General features: G+C 40.0%; 1 protein-coding gene across 35 annotated transcripts in view; it reads right to left on the bottom strand.

Annotated features, from left to right (window-relative positions):
* The window catches only part of TENM3 (teneurin transmembrane protein 3), a 2,220,601-nt gene that overhangs the window by 940,266 nt on the left and 1,257,230 nt on the right, over positions 1-23,105 (bottom strand). For all 35 annotated transcript variants that reach the window (XM_075127819.1, XM_075127816.1, XM_075127814.1 and 32 more), the window contains one exon: positions 19,278-19,436. The gene's annotated coding sequence lies outside the window, so the exon portion shown is untranslated. The remainder of the gene's footprint in view (positions 1-19,277; positions 19,437-23,105) is intronic.

The raw sequence follows: 23,105 nt of genomic DNA, 5'->3' as shown, positions 1-23,105 counted from the left end.
TATAGTCTTAGCAGTCCTAGTATCCCTCCATCCAGTGAATGTCTCCCCATTAACTACCACCTTCCTCTCCCACTGGTGATCTGATGGATCTGCAACCAGGCAGACATAGCATGACATGTAGGCAATGGACTGGGGTGTGAATGGTTCATCATGAACATCATATGCAGTCAGCAGACTGGCTGGGTGACTCCCTCCCTATAGAGATTCAGTCATATAGTTAACTCTGGGAGATTGGGAAGCAGCTGGTTTTTCCAGCACTGCACTGGGACTCAGTGTGTGACATGTACAATCCTGGATAAAGCGACACCAATGGCTACTTTCCTCCACCTGTCCAGGGGCTCCTCAGAGGTGGTTTCTCTCCCTCTTGGGTTTGGTTCTTGTCTTAGTCCCCATTTCTGTCCTCTGATCCCATTTCTATTATATTTTCTATCAAACTCAAGACAACGATCCACATACTGGTCTGCCAAATTCCCAGCTATATACAATCTCTAGGACTTTTGTCTGTTAGCCATGATTTCAGGATGAGATGGCAAAGTTTATAGAACTGTTCTATTAATTTGTAGGCCTCATCAATCACTAAATTACATAAGCACTAATCTACATAAGCACTAATCTGAGTTGAAAGCTCAGTGTTAGTCATGTCCCATTTTTTTACACTCCCCCAAACCTTCTTCTACATGCTTCAGGGTCAGTTTAAGCTTTTGCGACAAAGCTTGTTTATATCGGTCACAATCTTTATATTGTTACAATCTCCCTGTTCATAAGGGTGAAAATGTCCAAAGCCTTTGTCCCAAATAGAAGTGCAGCTAAATACTGTTCCATGTCCTTCTGCCCAACCCAATTCAATTCACACCCCATTTTAAAAGAATTTAGAAACTTATCCGTGTCATTCCCTTCCCTAATGTGAGGAAATATTTTGGAGTCTCTGCCACCCAGCTGGGCAGGTACCTGGAGACTGGCTCAATTTACTGGACCACATTTGCAGTCTTGCAGTCTCTCCATCTAGAGCTGATTATGCCACTCCTTGCCTTTCTCCTTCTCCTTGTGCTAGCATTCCTTCTCCTCTTTCTTGTACTGACACTGCTGCTTCCAGTTTGCAAGCTGCTGGATTTCCAGATGCACTTGATCCCTCTCCAGCTGCAGCTTCTCCTGTTCAAGCTCTTGAGCTGTCCACACCTCCTGTTGCAGTGTTGTACATGGTCTGGATGGAACATGGCCTCTTCCCTGTTTTTCTCCAAGGGTTGGTTCCAAGATTTTCCTCGCCCACTGGAGCCTCTGTCAGTGGGCTGGAAGTTCCCTGAGTACCAGGACCATTAGTCCTCTTCTGGTCTTAACAGCAAATATACTACCTGTGTTTTTGTCCGAACCTCAGTATTGAGCTGCCTTTCTCTGCATAGCTCCATCAGCCATTTTTTCTTCAGATGTTCATAATTCATCTTCCTCTGTCTCTCTTTTTTGTGATTCCTTTCCTGAAAAGACTATAGAAACTCTTCTCTGTGCTTTTTCTTTCTATCAGACTTGCTTTCACGGCTGTTGGCGCTTATGCAATCCACACTGTTACAGTTCCCACATATGCTGCTACCATATATGTCACAGTCAAGGTAACTGCACCTGAGGCCCCCTTTATGTTCCAGCAACGGCACCTACTCTAGGCTTCTGGCTCCCCAGCTATTGCCTCTGATGGGTAGTGGTAGTGTAATGCCGACAGACTTCAGTCTTTGGTGGGTGGAATTGAACCTGGGACCTCTAAAGCTTAGTCTATGAGCCTCTGCTGCATGAACTGAAAGTCATATGCCTCTTAGCCAAGGCTGTAGTATATTTATCACTCTCTAGATGGTATAGGTGCCACTAGAGGGGGACAGAGTGCCACAACAAGCAGGCATAGATTACAGTAGCTCTCTGGAGGTGTTACAGCATGAGTGCATTTGCCTAATCACCTCCCACTGTTCCTAGTTCCAGGAGGGCTGTAGTCCCCTTCCCCCATGGAACCACACATAGTCCCTCAATGGTACATGGACATCTGCATTTTTAATATAATGAACTCCTAAAATACTTGAACTTAATTCAATAAGATTTAATTATACTCAGTAATAATCCAACAGAGGCTTTGTATGAAAGTTTGTTATTTTATCTGGGAAATCAGACTCATTTGAGCTTGCAAATAATATACTTTTTGAGGTTGCTGATCATGTTCTATTTCAAGTTTGAATCATTGGGATGGGTGACTTGGGGCAAGTCTCACAGTATTTTTTTCTACAGCCGGTAGTTCTACTTCCTGTTCTAACATACCAACCAACCTAGATAAACCAACATCTTGCCCATAAGCAAATGGATTTGTTTGAAGATGTATTTCTTTTGAAAACCAAGGCCAACAAACCTCGACCAGTGGATTGCAACATAAAAAAAATTGCTAGTCCACTGTGAACTGAATTTTGTTCACAAAGTTCTACTTTTATCACCATTTACTTTCCCCAGAAAACTAGTGTGAACCAATCCGGTAGGTTCTTAGGATGAAACTTCATCTTTATGCTCAATGAAAGATTTCTCCTTATCTTAGAGTCATGAACACCAGTTTGTGTAAGTGCTATTTCATTTGATCTAAAATTGTGTAATATCATGTCTGTTTTGATGGATCAAGTAGAAAACATAAATATATCATGATGGAGTAGATGCCTCAGAGGATTAATAATGGAATATAAGGACTTTCACCTTTAGGTCACTAATCTGGCCCAGACCTGTAATGATTACTATTTGGCTGTCTGTATGAGAGAAATTGGTGGCCTTTTTGAAGTTCCTAGTAGGTGTCCAAATCACTAAACCACCACCAGATGTGGCATTAATTAGCATCATAGTTGCTAATCGCATCGGCAGAGCCAAGAATCAAATGGTCATGGAACCATAACTATGTTCTCACTACCTGAAATGGTACCTCCAAAATGGGGATGAAACATCTTCACTGGGAGGCATGAGGAAGCTTGCCTATGGTTGGCTCTGTCTGTACTGTGGACAAAATTACTTCATTACTTGCAAAAAAGTGTGGTGGCAAGTGTTCGTGGGTAAGTTTGGGTTTGGTGTTTTTTCATTAAGGGTCTAGCTAACAGGAACCCAGTTTAGCTTTACATGCTCAGACAACAATATACATACAAGCAGTGTTTCCACTTCAATACACTTTTGTTGCCAACTTAAAACATACAGTGATCATGCTAAACACAGTGATCATTCTAAACACAAGGACTGAATGTTCCCTCTACATTCTCCTCTGAGTTGAACAAACTTAAAAGGCCTTTTAACTTAGATAAAACGAGTTACAGTACCTATGGCAGATGCTATCACTTGTTCATGTCTAATTTTAGCCCACAACTCTACCACACAGTTGAAGAAAAGGGCACAGAATCTGATATTGTCCCTGAGTTGAGGGGTGGGAGGAGACAAATAGAGAGAGAGTACTGCCTCTGGCTCAATTACTAAGCCGATAGAGGATAACTCACATTTAGTTTCTATGAAACAATTGTGAGATCATCTGAAAATATCTGATTACTAGCTAGCTAACTAGCGAGTTATATACAGGTATATCTTGGCTGCTGCAGCTGATCCATCTGTAGAACACACTACATGCCAATTCTTGAATTATTGTGGGCCGAGAGGGGGATCCATTAGTTAAAGATGACACAGCACATATTCTCACTGCTCTCCTTTTATCTCTTTGCCTCATAATTTAACCGGATATTTTTCCTTGCTTCTTCAGTCTTTGGCAATGGTTCTGGATGCCAATGAAGCAGAACTTAGTCCAACACCATGTAGTCATTTTGGAATAATTTCTTTGCAAGCTGAACACCTGGCCCACACATTTGGGATATTTTCTAGCTTAGGTTGTTCAGTTACCTGTGGGAATTGTGATGACATTTGCAGATAGCCAAGCAAGAAATATTTCTGCTCTTTTTCCATGTCTTGTATTATCAACAAAATAATATAGTTAATACTCCCAAACTTTTGGATTCTGCTAGTTCTAATTTAAACAACCCCAAAGAATCTACTAGACAAGGATCTGAATATGAATCTTTAGATATGAATCATAGTAGGAGATTTTCACATCAGGTATTTGATTTCATCTCTGAACTCCGAAGTTTCTGTGGTGTGAGTGGCAGCAGGAAATGGCTTTCAAACCCTTCCTAGCTGATGGAATAAAATCTGTCAGGTTATTAAATTACCACATTACTATTTTTAGTTTCTATTTCCAAATCTTTTTTATTCTTTCTTCTTCTGTTATCTGACATGTCACTGTTAATCAAATCTCAAAAATATTTCTATTTTGGAAACAAAGCAGGCATGACTGGCACTTTATTACCCTTTATCCTGAAATATTCTCTCTACTAAACTGTTTTATTTGTCCAGCAAAGTTAGGGACTATTTGCATAATTTCTCACTATGTTTCATGTGCTTCAGAGTTCCAGAAGCATGTAAGAGGACAAAGAGACAAACAGTAGATAGGTATGCAGGGAGCTTTAGAGATTAAACGTTTAGAGATAAGTTTAGAGATCTGAAATTTGTTTCTCTACTGTGAGATCTCTCATTAAATGAGCTCTTCTATTATGACAACTGTAGCTATATATGAATATGGAAGAAAATGTAACACAATGTTAACTGTAGTAGTAAATAGTACATTGAAAGGAAATGAATGAGCTGATATTTCAGTAAGTCAGCAGGGGATAGCAGTCATAATTAACCTTACTCAATGGCACCCAAACTTTACTCTATCAAGGGCTGCATTGGCAACTTGTCAGTAGCCTGAGGGTCACACCTAATTTACATAAAAATGGAGTAGACTGTAGCCATCCTCAGCTTTAACACTGAAGTAGAATTCACAAAAACTGCAGGCCACAACAAGAAATGCTACAGCTTGATTTTAGTGGTATTGTATGGGGGGACCCATAGCCTCAAGGGTCACACCCTCACATTAAAGACAAAAGATTCCTTAGTCCACATTTGGCCTTCCTCATCTATCAGGAATGTTACCATTAAGGTAGTCACATAGGTAAAGCTAAAAATGAAAATTCAACCATCAGTAGGGTTGCTAGGTGTCCGGTTTTTGACCGGACCACCCGGTCAAAAAGGGACCTTGGTGGCTCCGGTCAGCACTGCTGACAGTGCTGTTAAAAGTCTGGTCGGCGGCAGAGTGGGACAAAGGCAGGCTCCCTACCTGGCTCTGCATGGCTCCCCGGAAGCAGCGACATGTCTCTCGACTCCTAGGCACAGAGGTGGCCGGGGGGCTCCATGCGTTGCCCCCGCTCTGAGTGCTGGTTCTGCAGCTCCCATTAGCCGGGAACCATAGCCAATGGGAGCTGTGAGGGTGGTGCCTGCCACTGGAGTCAATGCATACCATGCAGAGCCACCTGGCCGTGCCTCCACCTCAGAGCTGAGGGACATGTCTCTGCTTCCAGGGAGTTACCCAAGGTAAGCCCGGAGCCCGGAGCCCGCACCTTGCACCCCAACTCCTTTCTGGAGCCTGCACCCCACACCATTCCCGCAACCCAACCCTCTGCCCCAGCTCAGAACCCCCTCCCACACTCCAAACCCCTTAGCCCTGGCCTGGATCCCCCTGCTGCACCCCAAGACCCTCATCCCTGCCCCACCCCAGAGCCCACACCCCCAGCCCAGAGCTCCTCATCCCTCCTGCATCCCAACCCTTGCCCCAGGTTGGAAGCACCTGGAGCCCTCTCCCACACCCTGAACCCCTCATTTCTGGCCCCATCCCAGAGCCTGCACCCCCAACCAGAGCCCTCACCCCCTCCCGCACAACCCCCTACCCCAGACTGGTTAAAATGAGCAAGTGAGTGAAGGTGGGGGAGAGTGAGCAACAGATGGAGTGAGTTGGGAGCGGGGTAAGGGTGTTCGGTTTTGTGTGATTAGAAAATTGGCAACCTTACCTATCAATCCAGTATTACTGCACATCATATTAGAGAAAGTACAGTTATTTACAATCATGCAACTGGTTCTCCCTTATCAATTCTGAAGACATATTTTTAGACAGATCAACACATCTTCATTATAAGATGTTCCTCCTCCCTCCAAAGAAAGAAATCATATGTACAAATCCAAAATAAGGCATCCTATCCCATAAACCATTCCACCCAGCAAGATAAACTATGAAACAACTTTGGAAAATGAAGAATCACCTGAAACATGATTTCAAAATGGTGATATACAATGTATATAACAAAACTACCTGCTTGGTATTTGTTACCCATATCAGGTTTCACCATATTATTACCCGAATGAAAGGACAGAAAATATACTAGCTCAAAACTTTTTCAAAATGATTCCCGTTGTACAGCCTTTAAGACTCTGTACCAGATAGAGCCAGTAGGAGCTTTTCCTAAAGTTTAGTTCTCTTCTCATCGACATCAATGCTGCCAGAAAAGAGACTGTGAAAAAAATGCAGTTTTTAAAAATAACTAACTTTTTTTGTGATCTGAGATGAATGTTAAGAACTTTACAAATGAGAGGCCTTCAAAAAGGAAGCCAATAGGGAGTAATGGGAACAGGATGCAACACCATTTTAAAAGGTAAATACATTTAAAAAAATAATAATAGTAATAAAAAACCTTCCTCCACTAAATCCTAGGCTTCTGGCAGACTTCTCCTCTTGATAGGATTACTTACCTACTTATCATTAGTTAGTTCTGCCCAGTTAAAGACAAGACTTAACTGAAGCTTGAGTCTAAATTTCTCAGCACTATCTGTCTTTAGCTTCTCTTAGGAAAAGTAGTAACAAAATTGCATCCTAACAGAATGTTCCTTAAAGCAGTACCACCACACTAGAATCTAATCATCATCTAAGTATAAAGAAAATATCTTAAAAGTTCTTCTCTTCTTATGGAACTACTCTTTCAAGAAAAAGTATTTTGTAGAAAGAGAGAAATGTACTTATAGTAATAATGATAATTTTGAAATATTTTTAGTATTTTTTTATAAAAGGAAAATAACATTTTATAATTGCAATAAAGTATTGCAGTGCTTAAATTACACAGTAGTAATTCATGCCTACTGCACTCAACAGCACTCGGCCTTTGGCCTCTGCCTAACAATACACTAGAAAAGAATTATTACATTGTATTTCACATCCTGTCATGTTTTATTGCTTAATTAAAGCACAAAGCTCCTCAACATGACAAGCAATTGGACTATTACCATAATAGATTATAAACCAACCTAACATATTTTACCTTTACAATCTATTCTTCCTTTTTATACACACATTACATACCGTCTGAACAAAGCCAGAGCTGCTGCTTACTTCTTTTGTCTGTAAAGTGTGAAGTGCGCATAGCAGAAAAGTAAATAGGAACATGGATCCTCCCAGTTGGGGGTGAGGGCCCAGGTATGGATACATGAATCTTGGAGATGAGTGTGTGGTTGTAGAGTTGGTGTGGATGGAAGAGCTTTGACTTCCTCGACCATGGGATGCTGTTTAAGGAAGGAGGACTGCTGGGAAGAGATGGGATCCACCTGACCAAGCAGGGGAAGAGCATCTCCTTACCAACCTAGTGAGAAGAGCTTGAAACTAGATTCAAAGGGATGAGAGACACCCACAGATATGTATTAAAAATGGTGATGTAAAGAGAGGGATAGAAGTTGGGGGGCAAACAGAAAATTATATTAGAAGCAACAAGAGTGAGAACAATGGGGGAATCTGCTCAATATCTTAGTTGTGTATTCACAAATGCAACTGGATAGTATGGAGAATAAACAGGAAGAACTGGAAGTATTAGCACATAAGTTATATTTCAACTTAATTGAGATCACTAAGGCTTGTTAAGATAAATCTCATGATTGGAATATAGATATAGCAGGGCACAGCTTGTTCAGGAAGGACAGCCAGGAAAAAAAGGGAGGAGGGTTTGCATTATACATTAAGAATGTATGCAGTTGTTCTGAGGTCCAGAAGTAGGTTGGAGGCAGATCAGCTGAAAGTCTCTGGATGAAGACAAAAGGGGGAAAAATCCAGGGGCAACTTTATGGTAGGCATCTACAATACACCATCATATCGAGAGGAGGAGATAGATGAGGCATTTCTAGAACAAATAATAATAGAAGTATGCAAAACACAAGACCTGGTAGTAATGGGAGACTGACTACCCAGACATCTGTTGGAAAAGTAATAAAGCAAAACACAAAATGTCCAATGAGTTCTTGGCATGTGTTGGTGACAATTTCTTGTTTCAGAAGGTGGAAGTAGTAACAAGTGGGGCAACCATTTTAGACTTAACAGGGAGGATTGGGAGCAAATCTGAAGGCTGACAGCAATTTGGTTGAAAATCCTCCTGAAATGATAGATTTTATGATTCTAAGCAAAGGAAGGAGCAAGAGCAGCAGAATAAACTCAGATAACTGTAGGTAAGGTCACATGGGAAGGAAATGGAAGGGAAAAAGGAATTCAGGAGAGCTGGCAGTTTCTCAAAGCAACAATATTAAAGGCACAACAGCAAACTATCCAGATGCAAAGGAGAGATAGGAAGAATAGTAAAAGGCCAATATGACTCCAAAAGGAGTTCTTTGATGACCTGAAAATCAAAAATGGATCCTACAAAAAGTGGAAACCTGGTCAGTTTGCTAAGGGCAAGTACAAAAGAATAGCACAAACATGTAGGGACAAAATCAGAAAAGCTAAGGCGCAAAATGAATTTCACCTAGCAAGGGACATAACAGGCAATAAATACATTAGGAGCAAGAGAGACATGAAAGAAACATGGAGGTCTACTGCTTGGTGGGGAAGGAGAGCTAATAATGAATAATTTCAAAAAAGCTGAGATGTTCAATGTGTATTTTGCTTTTGATTTTGCTTTTTGATTTTGTCCCTACATGTTTGTGCTATTCTTTTGTACTTGCCCTTAGCAAACTGACCAGGTTTCACTCTTCTCTAAAAAAAAATTAATGGAGACCAGATACTCAACACAATATTAACAAAAAAGGGAAGAAACACAAACCAGAATAAGGAAAGAACAGCTTAAAGAGTATTTAAATAAATTAGATCTATTCAAGTCAGCAAGGTTTGATGAAATTATCCTAGAATACTCAAGGAATTAGCTGAAGCAATCTCAGAATTGTTAGTGATTATCTTTGAGAATTTACAGAGGATCAGTGAGATTCCAGAGGTCTGGAGAAGGGAAAACATCTTTGACAAGAGGAACAAAGAAGACCTGGGGAATTATAGACCAATCAGCCTAACATCAATACCTGGAAAGATACCGGAACAAACTATTAAATAATCAGTTTCTAAGCATCCAGAGAATAACATGGTTATGAAGAATAGCCAGCATGGATTTGTCAAGAACAAATCATTTCAAATTAACCTGATTTCCTTCTTTGACAGAGGTATTGGCCTAATGGATGGGGAGGAAGCAGTAGATGTAGATCTTGATTTTAGTAAGGCTTTTGACAAGAATCCCACATGTTATTCTCATAAGCAAATGTAGTCTACATGAAACTACTATAGGGTAGGAGCATATCTGGTTGAAAGACCACACTGAAAGGATAGTTATCAATGGTTTATCATCAAATGGGAGGGCGTATCTAATAGAGTCCAATAGGAGTCTGTTCTAGGTCTGTTACTCTATTCGATATTTTAATTAATGACTTGGATAACAGAGTGGAGAGTATGCTTATAAAATCTGTGGATGATACCAAGCCGCCAGGGGGCAGGTAGTGGTGGTGTTGCAATCACTTTGGAAGACAGGATTAGAATTCAAAACAACCTTGACAAATTGGAGAATTTGTCTGAAATCAGCAAGTTGAAATTCTGTAAAGCCAAGTGCAAAGTATTACACGTAGGAAAGAAAAATCAAATGCACAACTACAAAATAGGGAATAACTGGCTAGACGGTAAGGCTGCTGAAAAGGATCTGGGGGCTACAATGGATCACAAATTTAATATGAGCCAGCAATGTGATGCAGCTCCAAAAAAGGCTATTATTCTAGGTTGTATTACCAGGAGTGTCATATGTAAGACATGGGAAGTAATTGTCCCACTCCAGTTGGCACTGATGAGGCCTCTGCTGGAGTACTGTGTCCAGTTGTGGGCACCACACTTTACAAAAGATGTGGACAAATTGGAGAGAGTCCAGAGAGGAGCAGCAAAAATGATAAAAGGGGTAGAAAACTTCATCCATGAAGAAAGGTTAAAAGAAACAGGCATGTTTCATCTTGAAACATAGAAGACTGCGGGGGACCTGATAGTCTTCAAATAAGTTAAGGGCTGTTATAAAGAGGATAGTGATCAATCTTTCTCCATGTCCAATGACAGTAGGACAAGAAAGTAATCTGTAGCAAGGGACATTTAGGTTAGATATTACGAACAACATTCTAAATATAAAAATAGGTAAGCACTGGAATACGCTTCAAAGGGAGGTTGTGTCACTTTTAAGAACAAGTTGGAAAAACATCTAACAGGGATGATCAGTCCAGGGGACCGGACTAGATGATCTCTCAAGACCCGTTTCAGCCCTACATTTCTATGATTTTTATAATATATTAATAAGACATCCTTTTAAAAAATGGTCTTCATTTTGCACTATTTGCATCTGCAAATAATTATAGACACAAATGCTCACATTTAGATCTCTGCAAACCTGCAAATGCAGTATATGACTTAGGACTAAAAATTTAAGGGGGCCTTTATGAAAACTTCAGTGTCGCTGGTGCAGTTTTATACTCACATTTAACTAGAAGCACAAATACTATCAATTAGATGTCTAAGAATTCTGAGTAAGGATTTAATTTTATTGGAATAAGGAAGGTAGATATTCTATGCAAAACACAAACTAATTATTAAAACATATTTTGCATAAAGAATTTTTAATGCTTAATAAGAGGGCAAGTCATTCTTTCTCTGTCTCCGATTTTTCATATTGACCCTGGTAATACTAAAGAAGCTGATTGATTATTACTGGCCAAACCATTTAGATTATTAGTAAAAATACACTGGCTGAAATCCTAGCCCCATTGAAGTCAATGACAAAATTCTTTTTGACTTCAGTGGAGCCAGGATTTCACCCACCTGGTATAATAATAAAAAAGTTCACTTAAAGGAGATGGACAGGCCTTAAATTAAGTTACAGCATAATCTAACTAGTTAATGAATTATTATTATTTCCCCAGTGCCTAAAAACTGCTAGGTGCTAGACAAACATATAGGAAGAAATGGGCCTTGCCTTTAGGCGATCACAGTCCAGACATTTATATAAGTGACTATGAGACTCTGAAATACTAAATTTCCCCAACAACTGAATGTCTCAAAAAGATACCTGTTAAAGGCATTACTAGACAAAAACATTTATTAATACAGAAACTGTATTCATAGCTCTTGATAGATGTACTATGATAAACCTTCAGGTTCAGGAAACACCAAGGTGCAATTTAATGAGGTTCAACTGTACTATATATGCCTGCAAGGTGAATAGGATGTCCCTGCAATTGTAACTGCTGTACCTGTAAAATGACTCTGATGTGACTATGATATAACTGAAACAGCTGCAGTCTTTGATCATGTGTTGGCAGTGTATGTACAGATGCAGAGATGCAATAAGGGCAGATTTTATTAGCTTGAATGGTATTCTGTTATGTTAATGGTTCCAGTCTAGGCTCATAATGTTATGCTGATTGTACTTTATTATTGTAACAGTTCAGAATGAAATATCTGATATTAATGCTTTAATTGCTTATCATAAGCAAGGGAAGTAAAATTGTCCTTAACTGGGATGATACTCAATATTTTTTGAAAGTTGATGTTACAGCCAAAATACTGCTGTTGGATTAATATAAAACACATTTTAACTAGAGAAGAACATCTGAGTTTGAAGCAGGGTTAGCTGCCAAGATTATGAACATATGCTTAATTTCCCCACTAATAAATATTTCCACAGATACCGAGTCTAATGAAGCACATAGTGAGCTATTGCCATTTGATGATTATAAATACACAAACACTCAAGAAATGTGAGCACAGTTAGATCATTTCACATGATAAGGTGGTTTTATATTGTAATGTCCCAGGAGACATCTTAATATACTAATATCTTAAATAATTTGGTACAAAGAGTAACCAAATGCCCTTTCTGGTCATCTGAGGTGCACATTTCCTGTTAATTACATCAAATAGTTTTAAAAATGCAAATTTATTTCCATCCATTCTGTCTTTGTATTCATAAAACATCATGCTCCTTACAACCCCCACTTAATTATTAGGAACCTTATGCAGCCCCCAGCCTGAAACCTGTACTACATCTAGCTAGGGGGAGATTAATGAATGATCAATGGATCCAAGCCCTAGGCTTGGGCCCACAGAAACACAAAGTTTTTATTCAATGATCAGTGCCCACCAAAAGGAATGTTAAGAGAGATCTGGATGCAGAAGGTAACATAGGCAAGGCAGGGAGCTTGGATTGCCATGAGTCCTTTGACTTGTTATGGGGAGCCCTTAGGCTTGCTGTGGAGGGAGGGATAGGGATGCCAACTTTCTAATTGCAGCAAACCGAACATCCTTGCCCCCCTTCCCCACCCCTTCTCTGAAGCCCCGGCTCCTGCTCACTCCATCCCCCCTCCCTCTGCCCCACCCTCACTCACTCGCTCATTTTCACTGTGCTGGGACAGGGGGTTGTGATGCAGGAGGGGGTGAGGGCTCCAGCTGGGGCTGTGGGCTCTAGGGTGGGGCCGGGGATGAGGGGTTTGGGGTCCAGAAGGGGACTCTGGGCTGGAGGGTGGGGCAGAGGGGTTCAGAGTGTGGGAGGGGGCTCTGTCCATCTCCTGGGAAGCGGCCAGCATGTCTCTTTGGCTCCTAGGCAGAGGGGTGGTCCAGGCGCTACCCCCACCCACAGGTGCTGCCCCCTCGGCTCCCATTGGTCATGGTTCCCGGCCAATAGGAGCTGCGGAGTCAGTGCAGCATGTGGAGTCCCTTGGCCGCCCTTCCCCCTAGGAGCCAGAGGGACATGCCGGCTGCTTTCCGGGAGCCGCACAGAGCTGGGCACGGAACCTGCCTGCCCTGCTGTGGCCAACCGGACTTTTAGCATCCCAGACAGGATCCCTTTTTGACCAGGTGTTTTGGTAGAAAACTGGATACTTGGCAATCTTAGGGAGGAGAGGTGTTTTATATTTGATTGGATCCATCTAGGCATAATCCATGACTGCTTTTAGCTTCTTTTCCAATCACAATGAAGTGCTGATGTAAGATCTTCAGATAATCTGCATACTTCTCAATTCAGGGTTTGCTTGTCAGATTTAAGATTCTTCTGATTTCAAAGTAATGCTTCACTTTTGTTGTCTCACCCAAGAAATCATCAGTACATTTCAATAAATATTTAGGTTCCACATCCCCCACCTTCTATTTATATATGACTTCAGTCCTTTTGGTATGATGTCCATCTGTTTGCATTTGGAAAGGAAGATGATGTCTGTCTGTATCTGTATGAGTTTTTTTCATGAAGTTAATAGATTTCCACTCCATACGGCTAAATTCAGTGCCTTGCATAATGACAGGTTTCAGAGTAGCAGCTGTGTTAGTCTGTATCTGTAAAAAGAAAAGGAGTACTTGTGGCACCTTAGAGGCTAACAAATTTATTTGAGCATAAGCTTTTGTGAGCTACAGCTCACTTCATCGGATGCATGCAATGGAAAATACAGTGGGGAGATTTTATATACACAGAGAACATGAAACAAGGGCCACCCAAGGGCTTATGCTCAAATAAATTTGTTAGTCTCCAAGGTGCCACAAGTACTCCTTTTCTTTTTGTGGATACAGACTAACACGGCTGCTACTCTGAAACCTTATATATGACTGTAACCATGCCTGGTACCCTTCACAGTGTTCAGCACCCTCAGGACTCCCAATAACTATCTCAGCATCCTGTGGTGCCCAACTCCATTCCTGTGATCCTGAAACCAGACAGTTACTTCATCATTTGTCTCCCTTGGCAGGCCACAATACTTTACTCCCTCTGAGTACCCAAGTTAGTACCTGCTCCCAACATTTGTTCAGATGCCCACTTCAAGCTTCAGATGAGCATATTTTATTGGCATTTGTACAAAAAGAAAAAGAAAATGATAAAGTAACACTGGTAAAAATATGAAACTAACATGTCCATATGAATACTATGGAAAGCCTAGCTACACTAGTAATTATAACTTTGATAAACAATATTGCAAGGTGTTTAACTTTGTCCAAGGACTCATGCCACAGAGCAGACCAAATTACATTAAACTCATTCCATGCAGAACTGCATTTTTAATTAAGATGTGTGGTCCTGGAGGTACACAGTGAGGGACGCATACTAACTACAATTCCCCACTGAAATTCTCACTGATTTCCAAGGTAGCTTTGCAATAATATTGAAGATGAAAGTGATCCTCAGATATGAATAAGTCTTAACTTAGCATAGTTAATTGTTACATTCAGGATCTTGCAGTACAGTAATGATGCAGAACACTTTTAGGACCTCCATCAATTCTGCCCTTTATTCCTCTTTCCTTTCATCCTCCTTTACCCATTTCTTTTCTACTCTCCATCTTTCTTTGTCTGTGTGTTCTTCTCTTCACTTTGAATTTTGGTTCCATCTTTGAACTCCTGAAGCTGCAGAGCTGACTAGAATTTTTCTTGGGGAGAGGGTGGAGAACTTGAATTCTAATATACTCCTCTCAGCAATTTATGATTTCTCCATGCTGTGGTTCATTTTCTCCCCAACCAAACAATCTTGCACAGGAATCTTAGGCCTCTCCATGCCCTCCCCCTCTCTAGAGGAAAAGGGGAGGTTGCAGAAGTCGATGCCGCCCACCAGCATCTGCCCTACTCTTCCTATACCGAACCTCTCAATAATCCCCTGGACAAACATGGGAATAGTCATGGATCCTATGATGGCTCCCCAGTAGGCCAGCTGCTTCATGGGCCATCTCCATGAAGAATTTCTGGACAAATGCACCATGAAACTAATGATATATCTGCTATACATCAATGATACTTTTACCCTTTGTACAGATGACCTAGATTTCCACCACAACTTCTTGAGGGAGTTTAACAACCACCACCCATTCATCACACTCTCTGTAGAATTCTCCCACACCAACATCATGATGAAGTTCCACAATGGAACTCTACAAAAACATATAAGAAACCCAACTAACCTTTACAGATCCAGTAACCACCCCAAACACACAAGAAATTAATTATCTACAGCGGCACTCAGATATGGCAGAATATGCTCAGGATACGGACCTTAACACACTTAAACCATCTTTATCAAACAAAGACATTCCACCAGGTAAGTAGATCACATCAAGAACGGGTCATCTAAATACCCCAAAAGAACCTGCTTCAATAGAGGGAAAAAAACCTCTATGACCACACACCCTTACTTGTTACCCATCACCCCACACTGGAACCCATATAAACCCACTGGAACCCATTAAACAACTACATCCTGTACTTGATGAGGATCACATCCTAAAATAAATTTTTTCTTGAACACCCTTGTCTGGCCTTCAGATGACCTCATCAAGCTCATCATCAGGAATAAGTTCCTCAAAACCCAGGACGTAGCACACAGAGCAGCACCAGCTCCTGCCATAACAAAAGATGCAGAACCTGCAGGCATATCTCCGCTGCTATAATGATCAATACCTCCCACAACACATCTTTCATCATCCAGTGGTCCTACACATGCCTATCCAACATGTGGTGTATCTCATCCAGAGCACTAACTGTCCCAATAGCAACTGTGGGTGAAACATGACAAACACAATGCCCTCATATCCTCTTACACAGTAAAAATGAAAAAAAGACAAAAACACCATATCATAAAACAATTGCTCCATATGTGACCTCTCAATCTTCAGCATCAAAGGAAACCTGCACAACACCTTCAAAAGTTGAACCTGGGAACTTAAATTCCTCATTCTCTGAGACACCAAAAATCATGGACTGAACAGAAACACTGGGTTTACAACAATCTGTGACCCTTATTTGTCCTATGACAGTAGAGGTGTTAACTGTCTACTTCACCTTGAACGGTCTCTTGCAGCATGTGTTAATTTCTTATCTTTTCCACCTTGAATTTAGCTGTGACACTAGGAGTACCTTTCCCAGACATGAAAAAGAGCTCTGTGTAAGCTTGAACGCTTGTCTCTTTCACTTACAGAATTTGGTCTAATAAAAGATGTTACCTCACTCACCTTGTCTCTCTAATATCCTGGGACCAACACAACTCGAACAACATTAAAATGGAAAAGCTTTTTAAATGGGCGTTTCTATTAAAATAATCATTAGTGAAGGAGTTAATGTCATTTAGGCTTCATCAGATTGAGATGAATATTATGCTTCACACTGTTCTAGAAATTTCAGCCTCTCTCTGTTTAGATTCAGTAAGATAGCATTGCCTTGATTCACCATTTAGAAGGTTATCTTCATAATATCCACAGGGGTTACATTGTTTTTTTAATTATATTTTAAATTCCAAAGTATCTTAACCTGCCATGAGGGTCTTGTAAGTACAACAGGCAGACCAGATCCAGCCCATGGGTTCTTGTGTTCAACATCTTAGAACTATTAAGTGTATATATACCCAGATTTCAGAGTAGGAGCTGTGTTAGTCTGTATCCGCAAAAAGAACAGGAGTACTTGTGGCACCTTAGAGACTAACAAATTTATTTGAGCATAAGCTTTCGTGGGCTACAGAAGTGGGTCATAGCCCACGAAAGCTTATGCTCAAATAAATGTGTTAGTCTCTAAGGTGCCACGAGTACTCCTGTTCTTATATACCCAGAGACCCTTCCCTTTATAACTTGCTTGGTAGTTGAAGCCCATGTCAAGAGTCTCCATTTGCAGCTGCAGTTAAGTAATCGCCTTGTCAATACACAGGTAGTCTTCAGTTTTTCTTTCACAGATGCATTCGTTTTTCATTTAAACACAAACAGTTGCATCTCTTCCTGATCCAGATATAGCACAATCTTAGGCAATTGATAATCACAGGTTTCCAGTTAATCTTTTTCAATTTGGAAAGTGTTTGAGGAAGTGTTACTGTTCTATGTTTGAAGCACTGCACACATAATCATGAAATATTCTTTTGGCTTCTTTAACGATCGTAAAAATAATACCTTTGAGGCATGTCTAAACATTTTACAAGCCCTGTATGGACACATACCCATAACTAGAAACCAAAGGACCCCAGGTAAAAGTAAAAAATTACTGGACAATTTCTGACTTATGTACATTTGATCTTATTACAAGGACTCACGATTTTCACTGAAATCACTAAGGAACAGACTTTATCTATGAAAGGAAAATTAAAAACAAGGAAAAAACAATAGCTCATCTTAAAATGGGCTGAAGTTATCCAGACAATTTAAACAAATAGACAAAAGTCAGTTTCCCAGACCAAACAGATTAAAAAAGTGAGTTGTTGCTTAAGCCATACCTAGAGTTTTATGTAGGCTTTTTGGGGGGGATTAAGTTCTAGTTTTCCTCCTTGATTGCTTCCAGCACCTTCCACACTCCATTTGCAATTTCTCTCCTCTGCCAAATATCTCTGTGATATATCCCAGTTCTCCCTGGTCTTTCTATATCCACCCTGCTCTCACTGGTACCTCTTTCTTTAAATGGACATCAGCTAAAGATGAGCACATTGGATTTTGTTCAGTGACTTCATCTTAACTGGCTTGCACTATAATATAGCCTTAAATTAAATGACAATCTGTGATGGAGAATATAAACCCAACACTGGGATAGAAGGGGTTAAGGAGAAGTTCTGGGCCCATGTGGCCCTGCCCTATTGCACCTGCAGAGCCTGTTCCAGCTGGAGGAGGAGTTTAAAAGAGAGATAGCGCACAAAGAAGGGATAGCAGATAGGACAGGGGGATGGACCTATCCCAAGAGCTCCTAAGTATGGGAACTGTGGAAATCTTTGCTGCAGGAAAGGGGTCTGCACTTGGCAGCTATCCTAGGCCCCACAGCAGCGACTAGCTAGTCCTTAAGGATTAAAGAACCCTTCGTTCTATCTTTTCTCGGATTGTTTGTGAGACTGTAACAATGCCCTGGACTAGGAACATAAGTGGTAGAAAGCAGCCCAAGGTGGCAGTCTCAAAGCATTCCTGGGTGCTTGATAAGATAGCCACTCCGAGGGCCCTGGGTCAGAAACCAGTAGAGGGAGAGCCCTAAGGGGATATAGACAATGTAAGTCCTGAAGTAAAGTTGTGAGGTCCTCAAGGGCCTGGAATTGGGCATGCAAGTCCTTTTTGGGGGACATTGTACTTCTATGATTTGTTGGTCTCTGTTACCCCAGAAAGGGATGGATTTTAGTGGTGACCTGGCTGGAGGACCGAGTTTCCATCTACTAAAAAAGAGATTGCTAACACACGATAGCGACCAGCACTAGGAGATGCTAGAGACCGGGAAGAGTTGTGACCTAGGGACTAAACATTAGGGGGTACCGCTGACGAGCCCAGCCCTGTCACACAAGTATAATTCAGAAACATAACCAAAAATTCCTTAAAATTTCAGTTCCTACAAATAAATGAGTGAGCGTACACCTAAATATCATAAAATCACTACATCAGACTGTTAGTGAAAAATTAAAAGAGGACCTTCTACAGACAGAACAGGCAGTTCATTCTTACAAACTGTACATTACTTTATTATTATTATAGAATACGCAAACACTTCAGACAGTAATGCAAATTTCACAGTATTGAGAATATGTCTAAGTCTTGTTCCATTGACAAAAAGTTGCAGCTACTGAGTAAAAGTAATAAATAATATACGCACCATAAAAAGCTGAGCCTTAAAATATATTTAGATTTGTTTGAAAATGCAATTAATATATATTGTACATCAGGATTTCTGCAGGATCTTTTGAGCCAAAGACTTAGAGCACTAATAATTAGCTAAATATCTGAATGACAAAATCTGGCTTTGATTCCAAACAACTCCTGTTTAGGGAATGTTTGTCTGTTGCTAGGCAACACAATTTGGGATCAATAAATTTTGCCAAATTATTTTTGCATACAATAATTGACTTGTAAGATTTTGCTGCTTGTAAATTGTGAAGTTTGTGGTTATTAACATTTAAATAGCTTTGTTAAAAATGCTGATTTTTATCATAAAAAGCAAAAGCTATATCTCAAAACTGAAGGGAAGAACTGCCTCCCATGATAATAAATGTTCAGTAATTTGAAAAGTTTTTCTCTCTTGGGAAAACATACAACATAGTGAAATAACATTTTATGCTGTTCTGGTCACCTACCTTCTCTGATGAGTTGGCTGTGGAAAAACTGTATAGATGCAAAGCTCAATTAGTGTAATTTATGTATCCTTGAATGCCAATCATCACCGTTGAGAGGTGGGACTTTCAGGCTCTCTGTGCATTAATTAAGAGCTCATCTCAGCAGAGTAATCTTTCTACCTAAGGACCAAAAAGTAAGTTTAATTAGATTCTAAAAGACAGCATGTCATATACAAAGTAAATGTAGTTCTTTAGCTAGTATGTAAAAAAGGACAGAAAGAGGACATTATTAACAACAATATAAAGGACACCAATCCCTTGTTCACATTTAACTTCATAGATATGGAATTATTTTCAACGTACATATTGAATCCTGCCTAAAAGACTGCGTCCAACTCTTGTAACAGTATGTGGAGACAACTGAAGTTTGACTAGGTTGTTTGGATGCCAACATTATTATTATTTGATCCCTGTCTAATTACTGATGCTGAGCTGATGTTGATCAAGTGCATCTACAGTACTGAAGTTAGACCATATTTCTTTCTGATGGCCAGCTTTTTGTTCCAGGCTACCTTCTGACTGAATATGCAATGGGCAAAACAATGCAAGCTCAGCAAAAGTGAGGGAATGGACTTGCACACTGCATCACTTTCATAGCCTGAGTGATGGAGTACGTATGCAGTTGTTGGCTGGCCCTTAAAATTTGGAGAGGTTAAAAAACTCACTGGGCTCACTGGTGTCAGCTGCTTGAGAGATGCCTCTCTCATGGAATGGCTTGTGTGAGGACTATCAAATATGCTGCTTAGGACTCACTTGGGAAATAGTATATAAATAATATATTACATCATTTATAAATGAAGGGAGGGAAAACAAATTTAAAAAGCTGGTCTGGAAAATAAACATGTCAGCTAATAGCTTGTGCATAAAAAAGGGGGGAAAATTAAGAGAAAAATAAGTTTACACTTGAGAGAACAAGAACAAACTAGTTTGTCAAAGACTGAAATAACGAATATAATGAAAGAGTAACAAAAAAACACAAACAAAGAAAACAAAAAGAAAGGCTGCTGCAGAAGGCTTGGAAAGAACAAATAAAATGCCAAACTCCAAAATGAAATTTAGAACAGCAGAAAAACCCAGAAAAAAAGGATTTCAGTGTTCTGAAAGGTTACAGGCAGCTGCGAACAGAAGCTAAAATAAACTATGTATGCATTACATGACATAATTAATAATAATTATAAAGGAGGATCTTGTATAGAGAAATAGTACAATAGAAAGATGCATCAGAATGTGGGAAAAGATTTACTAGCTGTCCTATAAAAAACAAATGTGAGTTCTGGTGTTCTTTGTTGCTGTTATATTTCACAGGCTTTTACAAAAGGAATATGTTTGGGAAACACAGCCATTGTATATGCTATAAATTTACCACCTAACTAGTGTACCTGACGGGTACTGAATAACAGTAGCAAAGCTGACAAAACAAACTGTAGATATTACAGGTACTGTGTGTAAACTGTTTTCCTCTAAACAATAATGTATGATGAAACTATTACTACTGTATAAGAGCAGTTGTTCTGTGAAATAAAATAGGAAAAAAATTAGCCAATAATTTATGTTAATGTTGTTCATAAAAATATTTTATATTCCTCTCCCAGTTCTCTCTCACGTATACTCCCAGCCATTTATGTAGTGTTTATTATACAATAGGAATAAGAAGCACTCCCCAGGTATAGGATAGCAGTATGACTCATTAGATTTAAGAGCCCGATAAGTAGATGGGCTAAAAAAAATCATGTCCTTACATACAATACGAATACACTGCAATACCCCTTGAGAATATAAGTATTAGAAACTTGCTATATTGTTAGGAAGTCAGTCTTCATTCTATGAATTAAAAGTACAGGTATTATCAAAGTCACATAGTACAAATGACTGGTTATATGTCATACTCCTCTAAGTATATGCATTTTTTGAAATCTGAAATCTTGTTCGTTTTCCACACTGTTTTCAAATTTATCCCTCTGTTTTAGAGTATGATAGCCTTTGGACAGGGACATGTTTAATATTCACTAACACTTGGGGCATATATTTTTATACGGAAAGGCAAAAGAGATATGCCTATGGTTTGTTATTTTTACTCTCTTAATTGAAGCAAAGTATTGAGTCTTGTTATCTGTGGCCTCCTACTAGTCATATTTAGCACATTCCTTGTCAGGTGTGTCCCTTGATTAAGGTGATGGCAGAGATAACTAACACACTAAACTTTGGAATAAACAGTAATTCTTTGTTCTTCTAAACAAAGATGAATTTTATGACTCTTTAATTTGCTGTCATTCACAAGGGACAATGTCAAGAACTGAACCACAGGACTTTTAGGTAAGTACAAATTGAATGTTAGCAGCATGGTGCCTGCTCATTCCCTTTGCCTCCTCACTCCCTTCCTTCATATTTCCTGAGTTTGTTCTCATCTGAACCCACACTGGTGGTATGCTGCTTTGGAAGTCAGCATTAAACAAGAACAATAAACTTGAACAATAAAATCTGGATGATCTACTGAATTGTGACTGAGATTTGTGACCTGCCTTCAGGTGAATCAAATTCAGTCACAAAAACTTCTGACATGCAGCTATCACAAGCGCCTCATAGAATGTCAACACAGTTGTACTAAATATTGTAAATGAAACATGTTGAGAACCACTGGATATCATGTGCTATCATACAATAATTATCAAAGGTGGATAACCTACCTAGGGGTGTGCTAGATCTGAGCACAGCCTAGCCACCCAAAGTACAACCCCACCTGAACCCCATGAGTATGTACGTGGGGAAGCTAGCCCATGCTACCTCTGCTACACTTCTATTTTTATCATGCTAGTTCAGATAAGAGTGAGAGCAAGTATGTGTATTGGAGCTTGGAATCATTCTCCTAGCTCGTAGTGTAGACATAGCCTAAAAACCACAATTTGTAAGACTACGTGTAGTGCCACCACCTGGTGACTCCTGCCATAACAATAGTATACATGTGTATCTAAGCTTATCGATAAATGTTGCATAACATATGGAGAGGTATTCTGAAACTTTCATAAATGTTCACAAACTGTCTTGTGGGTATCTTTCCTTCCATTCATAGTGGTCTAGGTCACCATCTTTCCCATTTCCAAATGCAAAACTTCCTAAATCAAAAATAACAAATGCTTGTAGGATAAAAAGCATTTTGAAACTATTTACATAACTCTAGCTATCTTTACTGAGGTAAGTATTCTATCTTTTTTTGAAAAAAACATTAATCACACTGTCTACTTTTAAAAAGAAAAGGAGGACTTGTGGCACCTTAGAGACTAACAAATGTATTTGAGCATAAGCTTTCGTGAGCTACAGCTCACTTCATTTTATCTCTCTTTGTAATTTAGTTTGGATCTGATTTAACTCCCTCTAGCTTCCTCTGTTACCAGCCCCCTGTGGACTTTTAGGAAGTGATCCCTAGGCCACAGTTTAGGAACTGCTGACATACAGGGCTGGCTCTAGGTTTTTTGCCGCCCCAAGCAAAACATTTGCAGCCCCAAGCTCAGGTGGAGGTGGGGCTGGGGCTTGCAGGCGGTGCTGGAAGTGGAGGGAGTGATGTCACCTTCTCCCAGTGCCTGCAGGGGCTTTACCCCCTCCCCCACCCAGCTGCGCAGAGAAGCCCCATAAAGAGGTGGCACAAGGCAGAGCAGCAGCCAGTGCACAGATGAGGTTTTTGTAGTGGTGGTGGTGGGTGGGTGGTTTTAAGGAACAAAAGATAAAGTTTTTGGAATATTATCAGGGTCAAATGGAGTTAAAATGGAAATTTATTTCCCACCTTATAGCAGCTGC

This window comes from Caretta caretta, chromosome 4 (genome assembly GCF_965140235.1).
Source record: "Caretta caretta isolate rCarCar2 chromosome 4, rCarCar1.hap1, whole genome shotgun sequence".
NCBI lineage: Eukaryota > Metazoa > Chordata > Testudines > Cheloniidae > Caretta > Caretta caretta.
The sequence above is the reverse complement of the archived record's forward strand: the minus strand, read 5'-3'. Positions and strand labels throughout refer to the sequence as shown.